Here is a 25,188-nt window from a genome sequence, read left to right as displayed (position 1 = left end):
TGCCATCCTCGACGGCGTTTCCCTCCTCTTGACGCCCATTCTGTAATCCTCATGATCCACCGGTTATGTAACCTACGCAATACATGAGCTGCCAAGCTCCATTTCTTCTGTTAATGTCAATTAGGATACCAGGTATCCCAGTTTTCTCTGCGATCCACTCCGTTATGTTTGTGCGTCTTTACGTTATGCCTAGCATTCTTTGTTCCATCGCCCTTTGCGCGGTCCTTAAGTACTTCTCGACCTGCTTTGTCAGTCTCAATGTTTCTGCCCCGTATTTTAGCGCCTGCGGAACACGCTGATTGTAGACGTTTCTTATTAATGATAATGATAAGCTTCCAGACAGGATTTGACAATGTCTGCCGTATACGCTCCAACCCTTTTATATTCATGTGTAAATTTCCTTTTCACGATCAGGTTCCCTCGTGACTAATTGACATAGGTACTCTAGACGCTGACCGGCCATCCGGAAATCTTGTTTTCTTGCTAGGTTTTTCATCATTATGTTTGATTTCTGCATAGAAATCTTCAACTCCACTCTTACACTCCCTTTGTTAAGATCACCAATCATTTGTTTTAATTCGTCCCAAGAGTTGTTGAACAGGACAATGTCATCACGAAACCGAAGGCAGCTGAGGTATTGGCTGTTTATCTAAACTCCTAAGGCTTCCCTGTTTAATAGCTCGAGCACCTTTTCCAAGCATGCATTGAATAGCAATAGAACGCTTGTGTTTCCTTTCCTGACCCCTTTCTTTATAAGTATCTTTCTACTTTTCTTGTGGAGATTCAAGGTAGTTCTGGAATCCTTGTAGATAGTTCCCAACACATTCCCGTATGCCTCCTGTACACCTTGATTACCTAATGCCTCTATGACTGCTGGCACCTCTACTGAATGAAATCTATTTTCATTATCAAAACCATATGCAGATTTTGAACGAAATCAGCAGATTTCTCCATTGCCTGACTGCTGACCAGGATGTGATCCGTTGTACAGTATCATTTCCTCAAGCCAGCCTGTTCTCTTGGTTTACTGAAGGCAAGTGTTGCCGTTATTCTATTAGAAATTACCATGGTTAATATTTTTTACAATACTGGAAGTAAGCTAACAGGCTTATAATTTTTCAATACTTTGACGTCTCCCTTTTCATCGATTAGTATAATATTGGCATTCTTCCAGCTTTCTGAGACCCTTGAGAACGTGAAACATTTCCTATAAAGGGGCGCAGGCTTCTTTAGCATTATTCCTCCCCCATCTTTAAATAAATCAACTCTTATTGCATCTTCTCCGGCCGTTTTGCGTCGTTTTATGTCTTGCAAGGCCTGTCTAATTTCATCACTAGTTATAGAAAAAGCCTGGGTAACCTGTTCACCACTACTTCTAATTACTACTATCGTGGCTGTTGTGGGTACAGGCTCCGTACAGTCGAGTTTGTGGCTACTCTGGCGCCATCTGCCGCAGCGAAGACAGAGCTCTGGGAAGTTGGCTCTGCGGCTCGTCCCGCTCGACGCGTATTACTTAACGCGCAATGCACTTCATGTCGGCCACGGTTTGGGTGGTCTTACTTTCTTAATTAGCCCTTACCTTTTTTTGGGATGAGTATTCCGACAGTGCGATGGCGTTTGCTTCAGGCACAGGCATCAAAATTACGGGTGTGCAAAAAAGAACAAGTGAAACCGCCGATACTGCTGGATAAGATATTAACAGCCACAAAGGCCAGCACGGGATAAATTCGTGCATGTTTCCTGGCAGGCATTGCGAACTAGAGCGGCGAAAGAAATCGATCGCAGCTGTGAGGGGAGTAAAGTAAGTGAGCTTCTGTCGTCATATTTGTGAGAAGGGCTTCTTTTATAAATTGTGCTACACGTGTGAGTTTCGGAGCTTGTGCAACGCCAGTGGTCATGGTCGGGACAGCTGCTCAAGTTTTAAAAAGCATGTCATTATTGTGCTGATTTGATGACTGCTTAGTGTAGGCTTAGTATCTGGTATGATTAGTGTAACACTGGCGTGCTTGTATGAGCAATATTTTGTGCAAAGGAAGCGTATCTTAAGATGGAGAGTGCGAATTCATATACGATAGTCGTTTCGGCTGCTGCGTCGGAGGCGCACTTTCACATGGTGCGATTTTTTCTGCCACTTCACATTTGCAAGATCGCCCTGCACAAGCAAAGCGCATATGCCAGCAAACGAATCCACAAGTGAAGTCATGCCTTACGAAAACGGCATAAAGAACCTCGAACATTTTATATTATGCTTAGCGAACATTCTCGTCATACGTATTGAGATCTCGTCGTTATTAAATTTCATTTTTCAGCTGCAGGTGGCTCCGAATGGCTCCCAAACGAATGAACCACGATATGTTCTAATCCTTTCGTAAATGGATGAGGAAGCACAATAGAAAGTCATCCTAACAAACCCAAGCTTTTTCCACATGTGAAAAAGTACTGCAAGCTGAACAGTATAATCTGACGAACAAAAAGACGTGATAAACAAGAGCTCGTATGTCTCAGTTAATTGCCTCCCCAAGCGACACCTAGTTGCGCCGATTACGTAGGCACGTAGGTCCTCGTTCTTCGTCCAGCAGCAAGCCATGACAGAACACTTTGAACTGCTTTAGAACCGCGAAAGCTTTCGTTTGGAGCCATGACAGATGGTGATGAAGCCCCGTGGCGTCGCAAGATCTCTTTCAAATAAGATCGCGCCCGACCGGATCAAATTTCTCAATATCGATAACAGCGTGGTCACTGCTACACGGCCCAACGATTAGAATCGAGTTAGTTTAGCTCATTCGGCGTGGCTGTGCTGACGACAGCCTACGATACCAATCGTGAAGCTCGAACTCGATGCGCGGATCGCGATCGACTGAACACATATCGACGAAAACGCGATCCAAAGTGACCGTGCAACTGTACCTGGGTCAAATCTAGATGTATGACGATCTAAAGTAACAATGGACGTGGGCAAGCAAACCTGGCGTGGGCAGCAAACTATGGGTCGCGGCTTACAACGCGCTGGAGCGAGATAGAACAAACAATTTTATTGGTTAAATACAGCTTTGGAAAGGCGTCCTCATTCCACAATGCCCTGAGCTCGGACCGTGTCCTGGGCCTTCGCAATCAGTGTTGCGGATCCTCGAGGTCGGAGTTGGCCAACGCTCTCTCCGAAAGCTCGTTGTGTGGTAAGGGTTCGAAGGATTTATAGGCGCCGCTCTGTAACCCCCTACTATGTGCCTGAGGAACCCTGGCTCTAAGTAGAAACGGCATTGCGGAGACAGGCAAACAGAGAGAGCGTATGATAAATTAAAGGTAGGGAGGTTAAGAGGAAGCTTTAGCTCGAGTGCTCTTATCTAAATACATCTAAAAGGAGTATTCGTACCAAATTTGACGACGTTTGTTGCATTTAAAAGACAAACTTAAAATCTAGTGACTATTTGTCTCGAATTTTCGAGTTAGGTCGTCAATTGTTTATTAAAAATTGGCAAAATTCAAAAATTTTCAAAACACAAAGCTATCAAGTTTAAAACTCCGTAACTCAACAACTAAAAATGATTATACAATTCCGTGAATTGCATCTAATAGTACATCTAAAGTGGACAAAATTGATATGTTACACATAAATATAAAGACATTTAATCATAGGGAAATGCAACTTTTGCAAACTGTTGTAACCAACGTAACACATTCACGTCAGATGTAAAATGACATATTGAATTTGTCCGCTTTGAATGATCTAATAAATGCCGTTTACAGAACCACGATATCATTTCTTGATGCAGAGCTATGAATTTGTAAACTTCGTGCTTCTATTTTTTTCAAACGGTCAAATATTTGAAAAACGTTTTAAAAAAATTGAAGCCCTAAATCGAAATTCCGATTCCAACAGTCACTAGAATTTAACTTTCTCTTGCAAATGCAACAAATTTCATCAAAATCGGTCCAGGGGTTACCTCATGAAAATGTTTTTGCGTTTTACATGTATTTGAATAGGCCGCGTCGGAGGTGGGCCCGAGCTAAAGCTTCCTCTTAAGCACGACTGGGCCCGATTGGCTACCCTACGCTGGCGAAAAGGAAAAAGGGACGGAAAGATTAACAGAAGAAGAGAAAGTCGAGTGGGGATATCATTGTGTCCCTGACTCCGTAATACAGACGCTGACTCAATCCAATAGCTTTCAAATATAGTAGCAATGCTTTTGTGACCTTTTGTAGCTGCGATATGCGAGGCCATGGCCCCAAGATCTTGTTCAATGGGAACGGTTTTCTATCTAACTGGTTAGGAGCTGTGCAGGAGTGGTCATGTCTTTCATTTTCAAAAGATGGGCAGTAGCACAGTAGATGTTCTATAGTTGCCTCGACACCGCAGGCATTGCATTCGGCGATATTAGCCATTCCAATCAAAAAGGTATATGCATTGGTGAATGCGACGCCGAAGCATAAGCAGCATAGCATTGTTTCCTCATTACGCGGAAACCATGGTAACAGCTGCGTCTGAAAATCGCTTCCAAGATTTTTGCTGTTCTACAGACGATACTAGAGGGATGACACTATCAAATTATGAACGGCCTCGTCGAAATCCCGCCGTATACTGGCGGTAAATTTTGTGGTGTTGAAGGTACCATTCTAGATGCATGAGGATCATACGTTCCATGAGCTTCTTGACGCAGCTGGCAAGTGTTATAGGCCGATACGATGCCAGTACGAGCGGTGAGTTTCCTGTTTTTAGCAGCCGTACCAGGCGGTTGCGTTTCCATTCCTGTGGGACGACGCCATGTCGCCATGAACTATTAAAAAGGCTGAAGAGTTCTCTCCGTGCTTCTTGACCTAGGTGGCGCAAAGCAGTATATATCATGCCATCGGGCCCTGGTAAAGACGAACCCCTACAGAGGGCCATAGCAACTTCTAACTCTTCCATAAAAAACGGCGCTTCCATACTTGTATCTCGTGCACCGGGGATGTCGGCTAAAGTCATGTCAGGGACTAAAACTTTGCCGTCGGTGACTTTCACATAAAATTCCTCCGCAGCATCTATCTCACGGTGGTTTTGATAGAGAGCAAGGGCGTTGATAGGGCGTCGTTGATGGGGACATCAGCAAGGACCCCGTAGGGTACGCCACACACGGGACAATGGCTTGCGGGGGTCCAGTGTCTCGCAAAAGCATTTTCATCTTTAATACACTAGCTTATTCATTCGGCGCCTTATCTTCTTTTGCATGCGCCGAGCTTCTGTGAGGTCAAGAATTGACTTCGTGCGCCTGTACCTCCTTTCAGCTCAGCGACGTAGTGCAAGAAGCCTTTCCAACTCAATGTCATTCTCTGTACGCTTTGATGAATTTGTCAAGCGACGCGTGTAATCTTCCATTGCGTCTGCAATTGATCTTGAAAGACTGACCAGTCAATTTAGCGAGATACAACCAGTAATGCGACGTCTAGTCCATCGATTCTCACATAGGTCGGAATATGATCACTTCAATGCGTTTCAATATCAGTGAACCATTACACCCTCGAAGTCAGGCAACGTGACACCAAAGACAAGTCAAGGTACCTGCTGTACGTTGTTCCTCGCGTAAATGTCGGGCTTCTGTCATTTAGAAGACAGAGCTTGTAGTCTGATGCAAAGAATATTAGTGACCTGCCCCTCGAATTTATCCTGGAGCTACTCCATATATGGTGGTGAGCGTTGAAGTCCCCTGTTATTATCCAATGATCGGAAGTAGCATCCACAATATCTTCTAGTCTTTTGCTATGAAACTTACTTGTTCAGGAAAGGTAGCCGCTGATAAGAGTAAAAGACAGATTCTTCTTTTTCACAGTAGCACAGACGTATTGGCTACAGTCTTGTGGCGCTACGGGTTGGGAAAAATACGTAAGGACTTTGCGAATGTAAACCAGAACCTTAATACTACGTACACACGTGTTTGAAACAAAAGGTACATATCCTGCTAGTCTTATGGAGGCTGATAAGTTTCGTTCACAGACCACCAGTATAGGAAAGTGGTTGTCAAACACAAACTATCGAAAATCCGAAATACGTGACCTCAGGCCTCTCGATTGACGTCCTAGCGATTGGCGTAGAACACGCGGCTGCGTTGGATTGTTTGTGCAAAGTCACGGAACTTGACGGGATGAAAGCCGACCTCATATTCCGCTCGGCAAACAAGTCAGTACTGGTGTAATTTACAATGTTGACGAGAGCATTGTCGACTCTGATTTGTCGATCTTCATCAAACCGGCTACAGAAAACACCATCATCACAAACGCGTTTCGTCTCGGCACGTCACGGTGTGTGAAGATCATATTGAAGGGCGAATCCCTGCTATGGGATGTAAAAGTGGGCCACTTCCGACACGCAGTTCGCCAGTTTATACTAAAACCGATACAGTGCTGGGAGTGCATGAAGCTTCGCCATGTGAGTAGTGTGTGCAAAGCACTACCGTCTGTTCTCGCTGCACTGGGCCCCACATCACTAACATGTGCGAGGCCAATGTGCTGAAGTGCGCAAACTGCAGCAGACCTCACAATACATCTTTGAAGGAATGCCCTTTGAGTCTAAAGGAATTGGCAATACTGAAAAAAGTGGTTAGAGACCACTCGTCTCACCAAGAAGCAGCGAAATCTATTAGGCGACGTCGATCACGTCGCCGACGTCGATCAAGAACCCGCAAAGCCTCTGCAGAACGCCAGCCACGTACATTACCACCCACTTTTCCGGCTAGGCCAACGCAGTCAGCTCAAAGGACAAATGTGCATCGAACAGCACGGCTTCTGACGCTTGGCCTGCACTGCCAAGGCTACATGCCCCTACTGAGCGAAATCAGAGTTCTACAGCAAGGCACACTTTGTCTGTTCCTGATAAATTGACGGACCAAGATCAACGAATTGTCATGATCAGCTATCTCATGAGTGCTATTAGTGTTCTGGGCAAGCTACCAACACCAGCAGCTGGAAGTGCGTTGCAAGTGCTGGATGCCATCAATCATGTTCAAGCGAGCCTTCAGAAGTTCACTGCTTGAGGACTTCTACAGCATAACCATGGCTCATCGATATTGCGGAGAAAATTGTGTAGCGACTATGATTTGATTTCTGGTTGGGCCGGGGAATTTATAACCTGTAGAGCTCGGAGGAATCACTCCGGCTCTCTAAGTAGTGACGTGTGGGGGTGCATATGTTCTGCGGGTTAGCGTGCACTGTTAAGTGGTGTCTTGGTATGAGAGTAGAGGATGCGTCCGCTCGTGCTTGTATTTCGCGGCGTCGGCTCGGTGGGTCCAATCTCGAGCCCCGTGGTTGGCGACCTCGTTGACAGGAATGCTGTTATGAGCTTGCGCCAGGATGATCATGACTGATCTCGTAGGAGGCTCTTGATTGATGATCTTGGGAGTAATGGCATGAATTCTGCCCCTAGCAAAGTTGCGGCACGCCAGGTGGGAGTCGGTCACAATGATTTGAACCTCTGTTTGGGAAAGCATGAGGGCTATGGCTGCTTCCTCTGCTTGGAGTGGATTGTTTCAGGTGAGCAAAATGCTGCTCTGATGTTCTCTGCTGACGACTAAGGTGGCTGTTGGTGCTGCGCATCTGAGGTAAGGCCCCGGTGAGGTATGCGCAGCCAACAGCGTGGCGTTTTCAGGGTGGTAGTTTAGTGACTTAGATGTTAATGCCACAGTGGGCTTTACCCTCGTGCATGATGATTTGGTATAGTTCTTTTCCCTGCTGGGAACAGCACTTCGCGCAAACGTCCAGGCTGTTCACTTCTTTCGCGAAGAGAAGCTGCTAAGTAAGGCAATGCTTGTCTTCATTTTGCACCTTAAGAAGTCCAGTGCTTGAGAACCTCTACAGCAGAACCATTGCCCATCGATATTGCGGAGAAAATTGCCCAGAAATTTGCCGCGCTGCCACTCAGTGGCGTAGCCTGTTCACTGGATGGAACCAGTGAACGGGCGTACAGGCAATATAGGTTTGTATGGAATTCTTCCGCTGCTCTAACTATATCCTCGAAATTATTGGTAATATTACCCTTGTTATCTTTTAGTGCATACATCTTGGCTTGTCCTATGCCAAGTTTTCTTCTCGCTGATTTCATGCTGAGTCCATTTTTAATGCTTGCTCAGTCCGTCTGAATATAGCTTTCATTACATCTTTATAAATGTTTCAGCACTACTGCAGGAAAGATATGCCAGATTATTTTTCACATAGTCCAACAACAATTTTCTTCCGAAAGCAGCAATACACAGAAGTTCTCAATTTTTTAAGCTGCACTTTCTGGGCAAAATCACATGCTGCTGCTGCTGTTGCTGCTGCTGCTGCTGCCGCTGCCGCTGCCGCCGCCGCCGCTGCTGCTGCCACCGCTGCCGCGGCCGCCGCTGCTGCTGCCGCTGCCGCCGCCGCCACCGCCAGTGCCGCCGCAGTGACCACCGAATTACCAGCACATTTGATCAACTCATAAAAAATTGGTCTTTATAAACCGATGTGAACTGCTCCTAACAGTGTCCCTTTCTGTACGGAATTAAGTAGTTCAACAGCAAATGGCACAGAAATGTCCAGACTGGACGAAAAATCCACCTTAATGCAGACAATTCCTTTACAAAACCAAATATTTCCATCCCTTCTTAACAACGATTTGGAGCACCTGCTAGCTTTCTTTCTCGCAGCGTAACGTGGGAGACATCTCCCTGATGGTGTAAAGACAGCTGAGCTAGTCCCTGAGGCGTTTTAATATTTGGTATCATGGTGTGAACAGGGGGAAGAGGGTGCTTCTGCCACTTGTGCCTGACAGCACACACTTTCCTTGCTAGAAAACGCGGGTCAGAAGAAAAACATAGCCGATAGCTTTCAATTAAAATAACCACCAAACCTTATTTTTCATGCCTACACATCAATTTCCTGCCCAAATACTTTGAGGACACTCTCGTTTTTTCTCATCTACATCTTTCTAGCCCTATAAAAATACGACATCCAGGCAAAGGATAAATGTTCGAAGATTCGATACTATGTACAGTTATTTCACAAGGAGGAAGAAATAACGTGGTGCCTAAGTTGTCATCTTCAATACGGTGTCAATTGTGAAATGTTTCTTAATGTAGTGATTCTTCTGCTTTTGGTCAAAAATAAAATAAACATAGATCTGAAGCAATACTTAACACAGCACCGAGAAATTATCAGAGGAATATATCAACGCACGTTTGAAGTACCTCAATTGCGTATCAACGTATATCAAATTCATTTTTCCCAGAAACAACTCTGTGATTGAAATCATTGCCATTATCCCTGCTCCGAAGTAGCTCTATACAAAATATTGCGAAAGGGTTTAAAGAATTTAAAGAAAGCTGATATAATTTTCCCATGTTCTTGTTGTGCTAACTAAATAATGAATTATAAATTGATTTTCAAGGCTGATATGATTTTTCCATATTCCGTTTGTGTTAACTAAAATTTGATCTACTGATTCGCTACGACACACTTGAATTGCCGTGGATTCGACGTAGCCATTCCGCTGATGTACCCTTGTATTACTCAACTATACTTGTAAAGAGAAGGTGAACTGTGCACTTTATATAATGCTGTAAGAGTGATTTGTATTTATATTTTTATTGCAACGCACCCGTGTAACGGGCTGAGGGCCAACAGTACGCTGAAATAAATATGCGTAGAGAAAGGGTAGCATCACTGAGGACAGTAGGCAAGTGGGTGATGGAGTTTTGGTAGAAATTTTACTGGTTTACAATATTTCGCAGACAACCGCCCCGATATTTTGATACCTATGAAGCTTCCCCAAAAATGGAATAAAAGTTGAGCTCAAATCCAATTGTGATAATATTTTCACAACAACCATCAACTGTGTGGAATTTCCAGTGGAATAGTTCTTTTGTTTTGTAATCAGTCTAGTAGAAAGCCGAGAGAGATAGCATAAGAATCACATTCTCATAAATAAATGAAGAGTACCTATGGTCTCATTTAGCTCTATAAACAGAGTAGCCACACATTGATGCCTGCCCGTTCCCGTCAATTCCGGCAAATAAAGTCATGAAGTTACATAGCACAATAACAAGTTACGAGCACATTAAGAGCTCACAAATATCTCCAAGGTAGCTGGCAAAACAATTGTGTGCAATTTACTTTGCCCTTTCAGGTGAGGGGCCGTAAGAAAAGCATCTTGTTCGTCCTGGCTTACGAACAAGATGCCTAAGCTACCGCTACTGCTTTTGCAGTATTGTCGTGGATTTTCACCGCCACAATAACGAACAACGGACTACTGGCTTTCTTCCGAGTACCTCGTCGCAATGACACCGTGGACTGCACTATATTTCATCATCGTTCCGCAAGTGTGACGTCATCACTCGACACCGTACTTAAAGATCCTCGATGCGACATCTCTTCAGAGGGCACGGCACCTGGCTGACGAACAAGATGCCTGAGCCACCGCTACTGGTTTTGCGGGTATTGCGGTGGATTTTCACTGCCCCAGTAATGAACAACGGACTACTGGCTTTCTTCCGAGTACCTCTGGCAATGACACCGCGGACTGCACTATCATTAATCGTCGTTCCGCAAGTGTGACGTCATCACTCGACATCGTACTTTAGGAGCCTCGATGCGAGATCCGCTTCAGAGGGCACAGCACCTGTCTGACGAACAAAATGCCTAAGCCACCGCTCCTGCTTTTGCAGGCAAGTGCTATGGACAATATAGTCGTTTATCGTTGCGACAACCGCTTTTTGATAGTCTTGCCGTGCCCTCGCAAGTGTTGGGATAATTTGTATGACTGTTGGTCAATGCTTCTCATGTTGCTTATGGCGGAAGGTGTTGAAGAGAGTCCCCCACACAAAATAAACAAAATGCTAGAAGAAATTATTCGGAATCAGACTGCGTTTGCTCGTAAGATGGGTGACATTAAAAGTGAAATTGTCACACTGAGCGCAAAGACAGACAGGATACAGAGCCTCTTTCATGCAGTTGATGCAATGAACAGCAGGATTGGGAATTTAAAAAGTATATTTCAAGAACAGGCTGCAAGGTTAGTCGATTACGATAACAGATGGCGGTGTAATAATTTGTTAGTCTTTGGCGTCGCTGAAACAGGTACTGCCTATGGTGTAGAAATAGAGTCGAAACTAAATGAACTTGTTCTGGAGGTTATATTTAAAAAAACTATGGGTGTACAGGTTCATACAGTTGAGCGAATTCATCGCCTTGGTAAAAGCCTACCAAGAAAATGTGGACCAGTTATTCTTAAGTTCTACGATATCAGAGAAAAGGAAAGCTTGCTGAGAAAAGGTAGAAAACTAAAGGGTACTGTTTGGCGTATTAGCTCTGACTATGCCAAAGAAACATTAGATATACGCAGAAAACTATGGGAAAGCGCAGCCGCAGACAGGGACAAGGAAGCAAAGGTCTTGCTCGTTCATGATAAAGTTCACCTAAACAACGATACATATATTTGGGATCACAACCGCAATGAAAGCTGCCTGCTGTCTAAAAGCTTAGGGCATAGGGCTGATAACAGAAAACAGCACAGTTAAGATCGGCCAAACGGCACTGATGATCCTGATACCATAGGCAACACCTCGGGCTCATCCTCACAGATATACCTATGCATTTTAAGTTTGAACGCGCGAAGTATTGTAAATAAGAGTACATAGTTAGAATATCTGCTCCTTTCATAAAGGCCACATCTTGTGGTAATAACAGAACCATGGTTGCATAAAAATATATCTGACAACTATATTATTCGTCCCGGCTATAGAATGTTTAGGAAAGGCAGGGACACACGTGGGGGGGGTGTCTCTATCGTAGTAAAAAACTCTGTATATGCTGTGTTGATTGACAGCGATGGTGCTGAAACGGTTTGGCGCAAGATTACATTTCAATGAGTTGCCTACATCGTTGGAGCAGTGTATCGCGAACCTTCTGCCTCGCTTGGGTTGCTAGAAGCCCTGAACACTTTCCTACGTGCAAATGTCAAAGCAGACGCGAGATTAATAATGACCGGCGATTTCAATCTTCATCACATAGATTGACAAAACCCATGTACCGTTGGCTCCGATTCATCTAGAGCAGAGAAGCTTTAGAAACTTATGTTCATATATAATCTAAACCAAATTGTACAAGAACACACACGAGTAATCACACCGCGGTCATTGTTGGATCTAGGGTTTGTGTCAGATACACTATGTGCTTATAGTGTTAACGTTGCGAATCATATTTCTTACCACAAGATTGTTCTTACAATCACAGTGGGAACAAGTGTTTGCTTCAGGCCATACATCCCTGTACGCATTAACGATTATGGAAGCGCGGATGATGTTTTCATCCTTGACTACCTGCATTCTGCGTTTGCTAACTTTGAAATTGATTTCCATACTAAAACAGTAGAAGTGTTGTGGCAGAACTTTAAGGTAATTGTACAACATTGTGGGGACACCTATATCCCCAAACGCGTAAAGAAGACAAAGCACCGAAGCCCCTGGATAACGAGGAACATAATTCATATGAAAATAAAATAAAATCGCTACGTAAAAGCGAAAATAAATCTACTCAGGTTTCGCGACTTGGAGTTGAGTTGAAGCAAGCTCTGCACGATTCTAAAAAAATTCTTCAGTTTCACGGGGAAAAACCGCCAGGGGGCCGAGGAGCACAGTCGTACCTCACATGGGCTCCTGCTTTTCTCGCTATTTTGTGCGGAACATTGCTTGGAAACTCAGCGAATTTGATAACCTCGGATTCTTGAAGTTGCAAGGCATCGTTTGACACCAGCCACGACGCAGTGAGTGGACCTTTACTCGAATTATCGAACCCTGAACATTGTGTGACCGTGCGCTCCAGTATAACCCTAACGCCGGGGCACCCGTGGCTCGAGCGAAGATAAATCCGAACTGTTAGTACTCGGGGCACGCACTCGGGGCCGGTCCCCCAGCCACGACGCACCGGACCTGCAAGTCCTTCTTCAGGGAGTCCCGATACCGAAGGTCGTCTCACTTCGAGTCCTCGGAGTCCATATACACAAGGACGGGTCCGGCTCCGCCACACTCCCCAGGCTACACAACACCGTGACACAGCTTACTCATCTGATACGACGGGTGGCCAATCGCCGCAATGGCCTCAAAGAGCACAAAACTTTGCAAATGATACAAGCCCTCCTTTACAGCCGCATTACATACGGGACTCCTTACCTCAACCTGAAGACAGCCGAGAAACAAAAGCTAAACTCTAATACGAAAGGCCACGAAGCTCGCCCTAGGACTACCGACAACCGCCTCCACTGACCTATTGCTTCACATGGGAGTTCACAACTCCTGGGAAGAACTCCCAGAAGCGCACCTCATCAACCAGATCGAGAGACTCAAGCTCGCAACCACAGGCCGAGCAGTCCTCCGACGTACAGGATACGTAACCAACATAGAACACGATCGCGGACGTAAGGAAAAGATCACATTGAAGTTGCGAGAACGTTTACAAGTTCTTCAGATCCCTCGGAACATGCATCCGGAACACCATCGAGGCAGACGGCTCGCCATGGTAAACGCCATCAGACACAAGCACCGTAACGACCCGCAGGCTCGCTACGTCGACGCAGCCAAGTATCCGGGCCGAAACGCCGTCGCCGTCAGCGTCACAGACTATAGGGGGACGGCACTGGCGTTGGCGACAATATTCGCCAAACGCGCGGACACAGCTGAGGAGGCCGCTATAGCACTCGCCACCCATACAAGCGAGGATCCCATAGTGGTCTTCACCGACTCTCAAACAGCGGCACGCAACTACATGAAAGGCAGGGTCTCCACCAAAGCGATCAACTTACCGAAACGTGGCCATACTCCTCCCCCCTACACCTGCATCATGTGGGTTCCGGGACACGAGGGACTCGAGGGGAATGAAGCGGCACACACCGCGGCCCGCGCAAGTGTCAACCAGGCTTCCCCGCACGGTATTCTAGAAAGGTCCCACCCACACAATTCAGCGTACGAAACGGAAACAATACCGTTAACTTACCAAGCACTACTACAACACTATCGCCTTGGACGCAGGGTGTACCCTCCACCACATCCCAAACTAACAAGAAACGAAGGCATCGACTACAGGCGACTACAGAGCAATACCTTTACCCACGGAATCTTGTTGCATCATTTCCACCCGACGCTATACAGCTACACCTGTCCACACTGCAGTATGCCTGACACCCTGGCGCACCTCTTCCTGCAATGCGAGAACACCCGAGCAAGCGCCACAGCGACACAACTAATAGCAGCAGAAGCAGATCCAAACCTCCTCGCTAAAACGTGGGAGGCTGCGATCTCCAAGCCGGACCTGGTCGACCAGCGCGAACTAGTCGCCCGGGCCCGGAGGGCGATCCAAGCCAGAGTGTTCCTGGAATAAGGGACCCTCCCACCTCGACTGAGAAGTCACGACTTCAAATAAAGGTTTCATTCTCTCTCTTTCTCTCTCTCTCTCTCTCAGTGACGCGCTTAGCCGCATCCTCAGAACAGCACCGCAAAAGTTTTGGCGGGACTTCCGTTATAGAAATGAAGAGGTACAGGAAATCAGAAAAGAAGATTAAGTTCTGATAAACAGAAAAGATATTGTAGAACACTTTAATCACTTCTTTCAGCCCATGTTCACCATGAACGATGATGACGTCAATGTTAGTTCAGAGAGCAGAGCCTAGCCAAATGGATGACATCATAATTACACAGGAGGGCGTGTTTCAGCAGCTATTGAATTTAGGTTTTTGTAATTTTTTTTGAATCACGCAGTGCTTGCTTCGAAAATTGAATTATTGAAAAGCGTATGGGCCGGATGATATAGCGACCCAGTTTCTTCAAAGGTATGCTGAATGGGCTTCGCGTTACTTGGCACTTATATTTCAAAAATCATTGCAAACTCATTCTGTACCCCAAGATTGCCGCAGTGCAATAGTTACTCCGGTGTTTAAAGGCGGCAGTCGAACAATAGTGAATAATTACCGGCCTATATCTCTTACATCCACTTGTAAAATTTTGGAACACATAATAGCTAAGCATATCATTCGCTATTTATAAAATAATTCTTTACTTTACCCATACCAGCATGGATTCAGAACAGGCCTTTCCACTACCACACAACTCGCAGAGACAATTCATGATTTCGCAATGGCAATTGTTGCCGGAGAGGAGATTGACGTAATCGCCATAGATTTTGTCAAGGCTTTCGACAAGGTGCCACACTTACAAACCGGAATTACCGGCCTAATGCCATTATAATGAAATGGATTAAAGCATACATAAGGTATCGCAACCAGGTGGTCAGAATGGATGGTCATGTCTCGGGCTCACTAGCAGTACTCTCAGGTGTCCTACAGGGATCTGTCCCGGGACCACTTTTATTTTTGGTCTATATTAATGACATTTCTGCTCTGATGGAACCAAATGTACATCTTAAACTGTTCGCGGATGACTGTTTATTTTATTCTACACAACGAAACACGGCAGACCAACTTAAGCTTAATAACTGTCTAAAGGCGTTGCAAGGTGCTGCAACAAATGGAGCATGGAAATAAATTATTCTAAATCAACATATACACATATTACCACACAAATGTTTATGTAATGTTTATGTTACATTTGTGCATAACACAAATGTAAGTGTATGTTTCCATATACTATTGGTGACAAGTGTCTGATGAATACTAGTCAGCTTAAATACCTGGGAATAACGATAGCAGAACACTTATCGTGGAGTATACATATAAATATTCTTTGTTCAAAAGCATACGGGAGGTCTCTTTTTCTTGCGAAAAAAATTGGAGGGGGTACATGCGATGTACGACTGACCGCTTACAAAACTTTTGTAAGGTCACTTCTTGAGTAATCGTCAGAGGTATGGATCCCTCACCAATGTTATTTGAAGAAACTAGAGAAAAAGAAAGATACACGGTGCGCTTTATATGCTCCCGATATCGAAGGACTGATTCAGTCACAGAAATACTCCGTCTTTCTAAACTGGACCTGGTAGAAACGCGTAGACAAAAAAAAAATCGATTGAAATTACTATTCCAAATACTCCAAGGTCAAATAAATATTACGAAGAATACATACATACTGGCACCTGGCAAACGGAGCTCCAGAACCAACCATAATTGATCTATCCAAGCTTATACCGCTCACCACTAATACATTCAGATACGCGTTCCCCAACGTGATTGCAATGGGGAACAAGTTACCGATGTGTGTAGAGGAACATACTAATCTGTCTCAATTCAAACAAACTCTGGATGACTGTCTGTGCGAGTGCGCCGCTTCATTGCGATGTATTCAGTGTTTGTGATTATTGCACATGTTCTTTTCTTTTATATTTTTTCATAACCCTCTCTGTACTGACCCTCGCAAGGGGGTTCATGGCATTGTTAAAGAAATAAATAAATAAAATAAAATGAATAAATTGGTAGATAATGTAACACTATTCTACTTTGTCCTTTGTGCTGGCGACAAACATAAAAAAACGAAGCTGCAGTAGGAAGCTCAGCGCAACTCGGCGGGCCTAAAGGGGGCAAACCCTGTCGCGGCTTTCTTCACGACTACATCTCCTGGCCACTTCGCTGACCGTGGCGAAATCAAGGGAGAGAAGCTCGTCAAGTTTCTTTCTTTCAATGCTCGTCATGGGAGAGGAGCATGGTTACGTAGCGTCAGGCGAGATGTATAAAACACGAGGAGCGGCATTTTTTGAGCAACACTCGCAGCGTAACTATCGTGGTGTACGGAGCAGCAGCGATTACCCATCTGTGGATATGATGTCTAAGGTAGTGGTGGAGTGACGGTTTCTTATGCTCACCTAGAAACAAAGCATGTTCTCTCGTTGAGGCTACGTTTCCAAGTGCAAATAACAGTTTAAGGCAGCATCACGTATTCTGGTTATAAATTACAAAATGAAAATCATTGTTTTATTTTCCGCAGTTATACGTACAATATTGTCTTAAGAACTTCCAGCAGTGTGTTTCTGTGTGCAAAGCCATATTGTGTAAAAGATTTACTTTTCTTAAACAACGTTTATTAAATAACAACATACTCAGCTAGCAGGTGAGCTTATACTAAGCTTTTTTCGGCAGAAATCAACTTAGATACATCCTGCAAGTTGTTGTCATGTTACTTTAAAAGTAGATGTATCCAAGATTTCTAATTTAGAAGTTTCCAAGCGCCGTATTAGGTCACAAGATAGGCTGACGCTTTCGTTACGCCTATTGAACACGAAAGCGGTGAACGGCAACAGGCGTTCGTATTAAATAATAAACAAAAAACGAACAAAACGCGCCATTGGGTAGTGGTTTATCCTACGATACTGATGTTAATCTTAACCAATGCAGGCCCCTGTGTTCCTCGCCTTCGTCACCCTTGCTAGAGCTGGAAACATCTTTGGCGGTGGCCAGCAGTATGGGTTCCAAGGCGCAGGTTTTCAAGCCGGACCACTGTACGCTGCGGCTGCTACTCCTGGTGTCTCCTCTGCTGGCGCCTCCTACGTACGTCATTCGACCATTGCTAGCCGGGACTCGTTGTGTCACGTTGCATTGCCAATTATATTTACTGACGCTCTAAATATGGAGGAGCTGTTATTATACTACGACTTTGGCTGCAAGTATTTGGCCTAGGAATATTCACAATTTACTATTGTGCAGAGTGAACAATACGTTAATCGAAACAAAAACGGGGCAGAATTTAGGCTACCGCTAGTAATTCCTATATTTGATTACGCGAAACGGCAATAACAACGCACTTGTTATTTAAAACTATTGTACCTTTGCTAGATATGCCTTGTCTCTATGGTACCTTGACCAAGCCTAGTAGTAGAGCCAGCACATCCATGAGGAAGTAACAATTTTCTCATCTAGATGAAATGCAGGTTGTCTCCCTTGGCAAATTATTTACCTAGTTCTCATGGAGCTTAAGTGTTACGATAAGAAAGAATCTGTTAATAATAATAAGTCGTAATAGTTCGATGAACACTCTCATATTCCGGAAGGAAACATAAAGGCGCTTTAGTATATCCGCAGTGAGATCTAATCACCTTCATCGTAGTATATCGCTTGGTCCCTGTATTCAAATTCTTACTTCTTTTCAATCCATCAGCCTCCCCAACCGTACAGCTTCGGTTACGACACTGCGGATGAATTTGGCACCCAGCTCTTCCACAAGGAACAAGGGGACGCAAGCAACGCAAAGACTGGCTCGTACGGTTACCGCGACGCAAACGGCCTCTTCCGCACAGTGAAGTACGTGGCCGATGCCAACGGATTCCGTGCCACTGTGGACACCAATGAGCCCGGCACCGCTCCGGGTGCCAGCGCAGACGCCGTGTTCAACGCTAACCCTGTGGCGCCACCTGCCGGAGCGGGTGGTCGCTATGCTGGAGCAGGTGGTCCGTGGGCTGGCTAGACACGCCACCAGTGGTATCTAGGCGCATGTCTAAATACTGGAAGTGCTCTTTGTGCCCAAAAGTCATGTAAATATGTTTCCTGGAATAAATGAGCCAGCCACAAGCGAAGCTCAATATTTAGATCGACTATTGCATATAAATATGGTCGCGAGACATTTTTCAGGCACATGTGATATGCCAAACTTCTTGCGGCGATATGTAGCAACAATTGCGCACTCCGAGCCACGTAGTGGCCATGGCTATGGCCACTACGTGCCATAGCCGATGGCGCTGCATGCCATGGGATTTTTCTAAATAAATTTGTGTGCGCCCTCTTAATAAATGCAAACAAGATAACAGAAAACCTTGGGGGCTATCTTGTCCCATAAGCGTAATCGTTATCTACCGTACCTGCATTTCCTTCCTTGAAAACTCCTGTTCAGTGGCTATGGTATTGGGCTGCTGAGCACGGGGTCGAGGGATCGAATGCCGGCCACGGCGTTCGCATATCGATGGGGCCGAAATGCGAAAACACCGGTGTACTTAGATTTAAGATCAAGGTAAAGAGGCCTAGGTGGTCGAAATTTCCGGAGTCCCCCACTACGGCGTGCCTCATATTATGAAAGAGGTTTTGGCACATAAACCCCATAATTTTCTTTTTTTTTCAAAACTATACGATTGCTGTTTTTCTGCTGAGAATGAACTGCCACGCTGATAACGCGCATGCCATTCGTAACATGGAAGTACTGGGCTCGCGTCACTAGAGAAACGAAATGCGTAAAAGACTGACGACTATTATCGTTCTCGGAGACGATAGCCCCGAAGTGCTAACTTTTTAACACTCTATGATCTCTAAGCCTTCGGATCTATGCAAAGGGGGAAGGAAGCTGGGGAGGATCAGGTAACAGCAGATTTGTTGAAGGATGGTGGGCAGATTGTTCTATGAAAACTGGCCACCCTGTATACGCAATGCCTCATGACTTCGAGCGTACCGGAATCTTGGACGAACGCTAACATAATCATAATCCATAAGAAAGGGGACGCCAAGGACTTGAAAAATTATAGACCGATCAACTTACTGTCCGTTGCCTACAAAGTATTTACTAAGGTAATTGCAAATAGAATCAGGATCGCCTTAGACTTCCGTCAACCAAACGACCAGGCAAAATTCTGTAAAGGCTACTCCACAATAGACCATATTCACACTAACAATTAGGTGATAGAGAACTGTGCGGAATATAACGAACCCTTACATATAGCTTTCATTGATTACGAGAAAGCGTTTGATTCAGTCGAAACCTCAGCAGTCATGGAAGCATTACGGAATCAGGGTGTAGACGAGCCATGTGTAAAAATAGTGAAAGATATCTATAGCGGCTCCAAAGCCTCCGTAGTCCTCCATAAAGAAAGCAACAAAATCACAATAAAGAAAGGCGTCCGGCAGGGAGATACGATCGCTCCAATGCTATTCACAGCGTGTTTACAGGAGGTATTCAGAGACCTGGATTGGGAAGAATTGGGGATAAGAGTTAATGCAGAATACCTTAGTAACTTGCGATTCGATGATTAATAATATTTGGGGTTTTACGTGCCAAAACCACTTTCTGATTATGAGGCACGCCGTAGTGGAGGATTCCGGTAATTTTGACCACCTGGGGTTCTTTAACGTGCACCTAAATCTAAGCACACGGGTGTTTTCGCATTTCGCCCCCATCGAAATGCGGCCGCCGTGGCCGGGATTCGATCCCGCGACCTCGTGCTCAGCAGCCCAACACCATAGCCACTGAGAAACCATGGCGGGTTGCGATTCGATGATGGTACTGCCTTGCTTAGTAACTAACGGGACCGACTGCAATACATGCTCACTGACCTGGTGAGGCAAAGCAGAAGGGTGGGTCTAAAAATTTATCTGCCGCAAACTAAAGTTATGTTTAACAGTCTCGGGAAGAGAACAGCCGTTTACGATAGGTAACGAGGCTCTGGATGTAGTGACCGCGGATCCGTATCGTGAGACTCGAATAACCAAAAGAATAAGAATGGGCTGGGGTGCGTTTGGCAGGCATTATCAGATCATGAACAGCAGCTTGCCATTACCCCTCAAGAAAAAAGTTTATAACAGCTGTGTGTTACCAGTAATCACGTACGGGGCAAAAACCTGGAGGCTTACGAAAAAGGTTGTACTTAAATTGAGGACAACGCAACCAGCTATGGAAAGAAGAATGACAGGTGTGACAATAAGGGATATGAAAAGAGCGGATTGGGTGAGGGAACACACGCGAGTTAATAACATCTTAGTTGAAATCAAGAAAAATAAATGGGGCATGGACAGGACATGTAAGGAGGAGGTAAGATAACCAATGGTCATTAACGGTTACGGACTGGATTCCAAGGGAAGGGAAGCGTAGCAGGGGGCGGCAGAAAGTTAGGTGGGGCGATGAGATAAGATGTTTGCAGGGACGACATGGCCACACTTAGTACATGACCGGGGAAGTTGGAGAAGTATGGGAGAGGCCTTTGCCCTGCAGTGGGCGTAACCAGGCTGATGATCATGATGTTGATGATGATAATAATCTAGACTCCCTGCCCTGAAGCGCAGCTCCCTTGAGATGAAGATAACGTGGGCGTCTGTTTAAAATTTCCTGTGTGTTCACGGCCGTACATTGCCTTGATACTCGGCAAACAGGATCGTTAATGCGTGATTTACGCACCGAGCTTGTCTGTTTGCAGTGCCGAAACCGGCAGAGTGGCCCTCTTGGCTGAATGCTCAAGTGCAGATTCTCTTGCCGTTGTTTGTGTGCACCGTCGCTGGAGAACCTCTCCGCATGGCGAAATGAGAAACCGGATGGTAGCTTAGCCGCCGTATCATGTCTGATGCTAGCGACAGGTTGATAACAAACGTTATCCTGCAGAATAATGTAAGTTTGTACGGTTTGTCTGGAGGACAAAGTGCGCGTGCATAGGAATCGGTTTATTGATTAACGAAGGCACTCTGGGGCAATGAGAAACACCATAGTTAAAGCTCCTGATGATTTTTAGGCAATAATTTAGTGATCTGCTACATTTTACTCCAATTTTTTCTTTACCAAAATTGTTTTGTACAACATGTCATAATGCAGTCTCTGACTGTGGGACCTCCATCAATGTACTTCACATCTGCAACATCGCTGAAAATATATTTATAAAGTCTGATTCCGACTTTGCGTTCATTATTACCTACATATATTTATGTACACTGAGTGTTGCTGCGTTTCGCCACCCTCTAAATGCTTGACACAAAAATTGTTACAGCGCAAACACACATATCGCGCTTGTGTCTCGTCCTTGGTACTTTGTGGTTGCATGTGTTTGCGCTGTCACAATTTTTATGTCAAGTATGCACCAACTCGCCCAGAAAGAAGTTTTAATGAAGTATCTTTCTCGTCCAGTGGGCCCTTCCTTTTGTGTTCTTCCCTCTTCTCGTATCACTGACCTTTTACTGACCCACATCGTGAACGCTACATGCCGTGCAAGACGCTACGCCTTCTGCATCCGCAAGGGCCTCGTCCCATATTAAAAACAGCGCTTGTGTCTCGTCCTTGGTACTTTGTGGTTGCATGTGTTTGCGCTGTTACAATTTTTATGTCAAGCAAACACATGCAACCACAAAGTAAGAAGGACGGGACACAAGCGCTGACTGTCAACTAAATTTTATTGATGGAAGACGGATACCTTATAAATGGGGAAAGGCAGAAGTGAAGGGAGAAGGGAGTGATACAATCGGGGAAAATGAGAAAGCGCATCGATGAACGAACGTGCCAGCAGTCAACGGAATCCAGGCGCAGAAAAAACAAGAAAACAAAAAAACTAGAAAAACACTAGCCAAACGCGAGGGATACTAACATACAATGAAATCAGTAAGCAGTCGCTTCCAAAAAATGAAGCTCTACGACGAAAAGCGATACAGAAGGGGTGCTTACGCACTTGCTGCCACATTTGTGTGTGGAGCGCTTCCACACTGACGCCCGCCGTCGCATCGGCACTCTCTAAATGCTGCTGCCACGCGGCAGACAATCGACCCTGCGACCTCGTTGATTTCTGTAATACACTGATGATACACTGATGAAATTCCTTCGGCATCATTTTGTGAAAAAAATGTAACCCGAGAGCATCGCTCTTTTGCCTAATGGCCTTATACTTCATGAGGACACTAATTGCAGACATCGATAGGTGCATGCGGCCCATGCTCGCACAGCTGCTCACCTCGTAGGCATCTTTGTAGACACTACTAAACTTGGTCCGTAATCACAAAAGAGAAGTGCTCACACTAGAACTGTCCGTACCAGGTATGCCAGCCATCCATGATGTCGAAGACATTATTAGCAACGGCTGCCGTTCTATGGTAAAAACTACTTAAGAACGAAGATTTCGTGAATTGGGCCCTTGTTTCCTTGTAATTTTCGGATTTTCGAAAGCAAGCGACGCAAGCCTCCAGTAAAACAGCACCTTCCATCGGTTATGCTCCACCGGTTATGTAACCTACGCATTTCATGAGCTGTCCAGCTCCATTTCTTCTGTTGATATCTATTGGAATGCCGGGTAGCCCTGTTTGCTCTGTGATCCACACCGCTATCTTTCTCTGTCTTAACGTTACGCCTGACATTCTTCCTTCCATCCCTCTTTGCGCGGGGCAGAAGTACATCTCGAACTTCTTTGTAAGTATCATAGTTTTGCCCCATATTTTATCCCCTGAAGAAGGCACTGATTGTACACCTTCCTTTTTAATGATAATGATAAGCGTCCAGTGAGGATCTGACAATGTCTGCCATATACGCATCAGCCCATTTTTATGCTTCTGTAAATTTCATTTTCATGATCAGGGTACCTTGTGCGTAATTGACCTAGGTAAACGTATTCCTTTAGACTCTGGATGCTGACTGACCATCCTGAATCCTTGTCTCCTTGCTAGGTTGTTGATCATTATCTTTGCTTTCGGTATATTAATCTTCTACCTTACTCTTACACTCTCTTTGTTAAGATAATCAGTCATTTGTTTTAATTCGTCCCAGGAGTTGTTAAACAGGACAATGTCACCTGGAAACAGAAGGTATTCGCTCTTTATCTTCACTCCTAAGCATCCCCTGTTTAATAGTTTGACTACGTCTTCCAAGCATGCAGTGAATATCAATGGCAACACTAATAGTAATAGCAAAAGCAATAGCAATTGTGTTTCCTTTGCTGACCCCTTTCTTTACAAGTATTTTTCTCCTTTTCTTGTGGAGACTAAATGTAGTTCTGCAATCTTTGTAGATATTTCCCAACATATCTATTAATTACTACTTCGAATTACTACTATCATGGCTGCTGTGGGTACAGGCTCCGTACAGTTGAGTTTGCGGCTACTCTGGCGCCATCTGCCGCAGCGAAAGGCAGAGCTCTGGGAAGTTGGCTGTGTGGCTCGTCTCCTTCCACGCGTATTACTTCACGCGCACTGCCCTTCGTGTCGGCCACGGTTTGGGTGGTTTTACTTTGTTAATTAGCCCTTACCTTTTTTATTCGGATGCGTGTGTTCCGACAGAGCGATGGCGTTTGCTTCAGGCGCAGGCATCGAAATTACGGATGTGCGAAAAAGACGAAGTGAAGCCGGCGATACTGCTGCATAAGATATTGAAAGCCAGGAAGGCCAGCCCGGGATAAATTCGTACATGTTTCCTGGCAGGCCTTGCGAACTAGGACGACGCAAGATATCGATCGCAGCTGTGAGGGGAGTGCAGAAAGTCAGCTTCTGTCATCATATTTGTGAGAAGGGCTTCTTTTATAAATTGTGCTAGGCGTGCGCGTTTCGGAGCTTGTGCAACGGAAGCGGTCTTGGCCGGGTCAGCTGCTCAACCTTTAAAATGCATTTGTCATTATTGTGCTGATTTGATGACTGCATAGTGTAGGTTTAGCATTTCGTATTATCGGTATAACACTGGTGTCTGTCATAGGCAATGTTTCATGGAAAGCAAACATACTTTATGGTAGAGAGTGCTAATTCACATACGATAGTCGTTTCAGCTACTGGCGTCAGAGGCGCAGTTTCACATGGTTCGATTTTTTTCTGCCGCTTTAAATTTTCAAAACCGCCGCGGACAAGCAAAGTACATGTGCAAGCAAACGAATTCGCAAGCGAAATCACGCCTTACGAAAAAGGCGCAAAGAACCTCGATCATTGTATGTGATGCAAAGCGAGCGTTCGTGTCATATAAATTCGGATCTCGTCGTTATTAAATCTCATTTTGCTGCGGCAGATGAATCCGAATTGGTCCCAATTAAACGCATGAATCAGGATATGCTCCAATCCTTTCGTCAATGGAGAAAAAACACAATAGAAAGTCATCCTAACAACCCCACGTTTTTTCCGCACGTTTAAAAAGTGCTGCCAGCTGAAGAGAATAACCTCACGAATAAAAAGACGTGATAAATATGGGCTCGTTTGTTTCAGCTAATTGCCGTCCGAAGCAGCTCCTAGTTGCGCCGATTACGTCGGCAAGTAAGTCCTCGTTCAGTGTTCAGCATTGGGCCACGACAGAACACATCGAACTGCTTCAGAACCACAAAAGCTTTCGTTTGGCGCCATGAGAGATGACAACTAAGCATCCTGGTGTCACAAGATCACTTTCAAACGAAATTGCGCCCGACCGGATCGAATTTCTCCATTTCCATAAAAGCGTGGTCACTGCTACACGGCCAACGATTTCAGTCGAGTTAGTTTAGCTCAATCTGTATGGCGGTGCTGACGACAGCCTACGACATCGATCGTGAAGCTCGAACTCGATGTGCCGATCGCGATCGACTGAACACATATCGACG

This window comes from Dermacentor variabilis, chromosome 2 (genome assembly GCF_050947875.1).
Source record: "Dermacentor variabilis isolate Ectoservices chromosome 2, ASM5094787v1, whole genome shotgun sequence".
Classification (NCBI taxonomy): Eukaryota; Metazoa; Arthropoda; class Arachnida; order Ixodida; family Ixodidae; genus Dermacentor; species Dermacentor variabilis.
The sequence above is the reverse complement of the archived record's forward strand: the minus strand, read 5'-3'. Positions refer to the sequence as shown.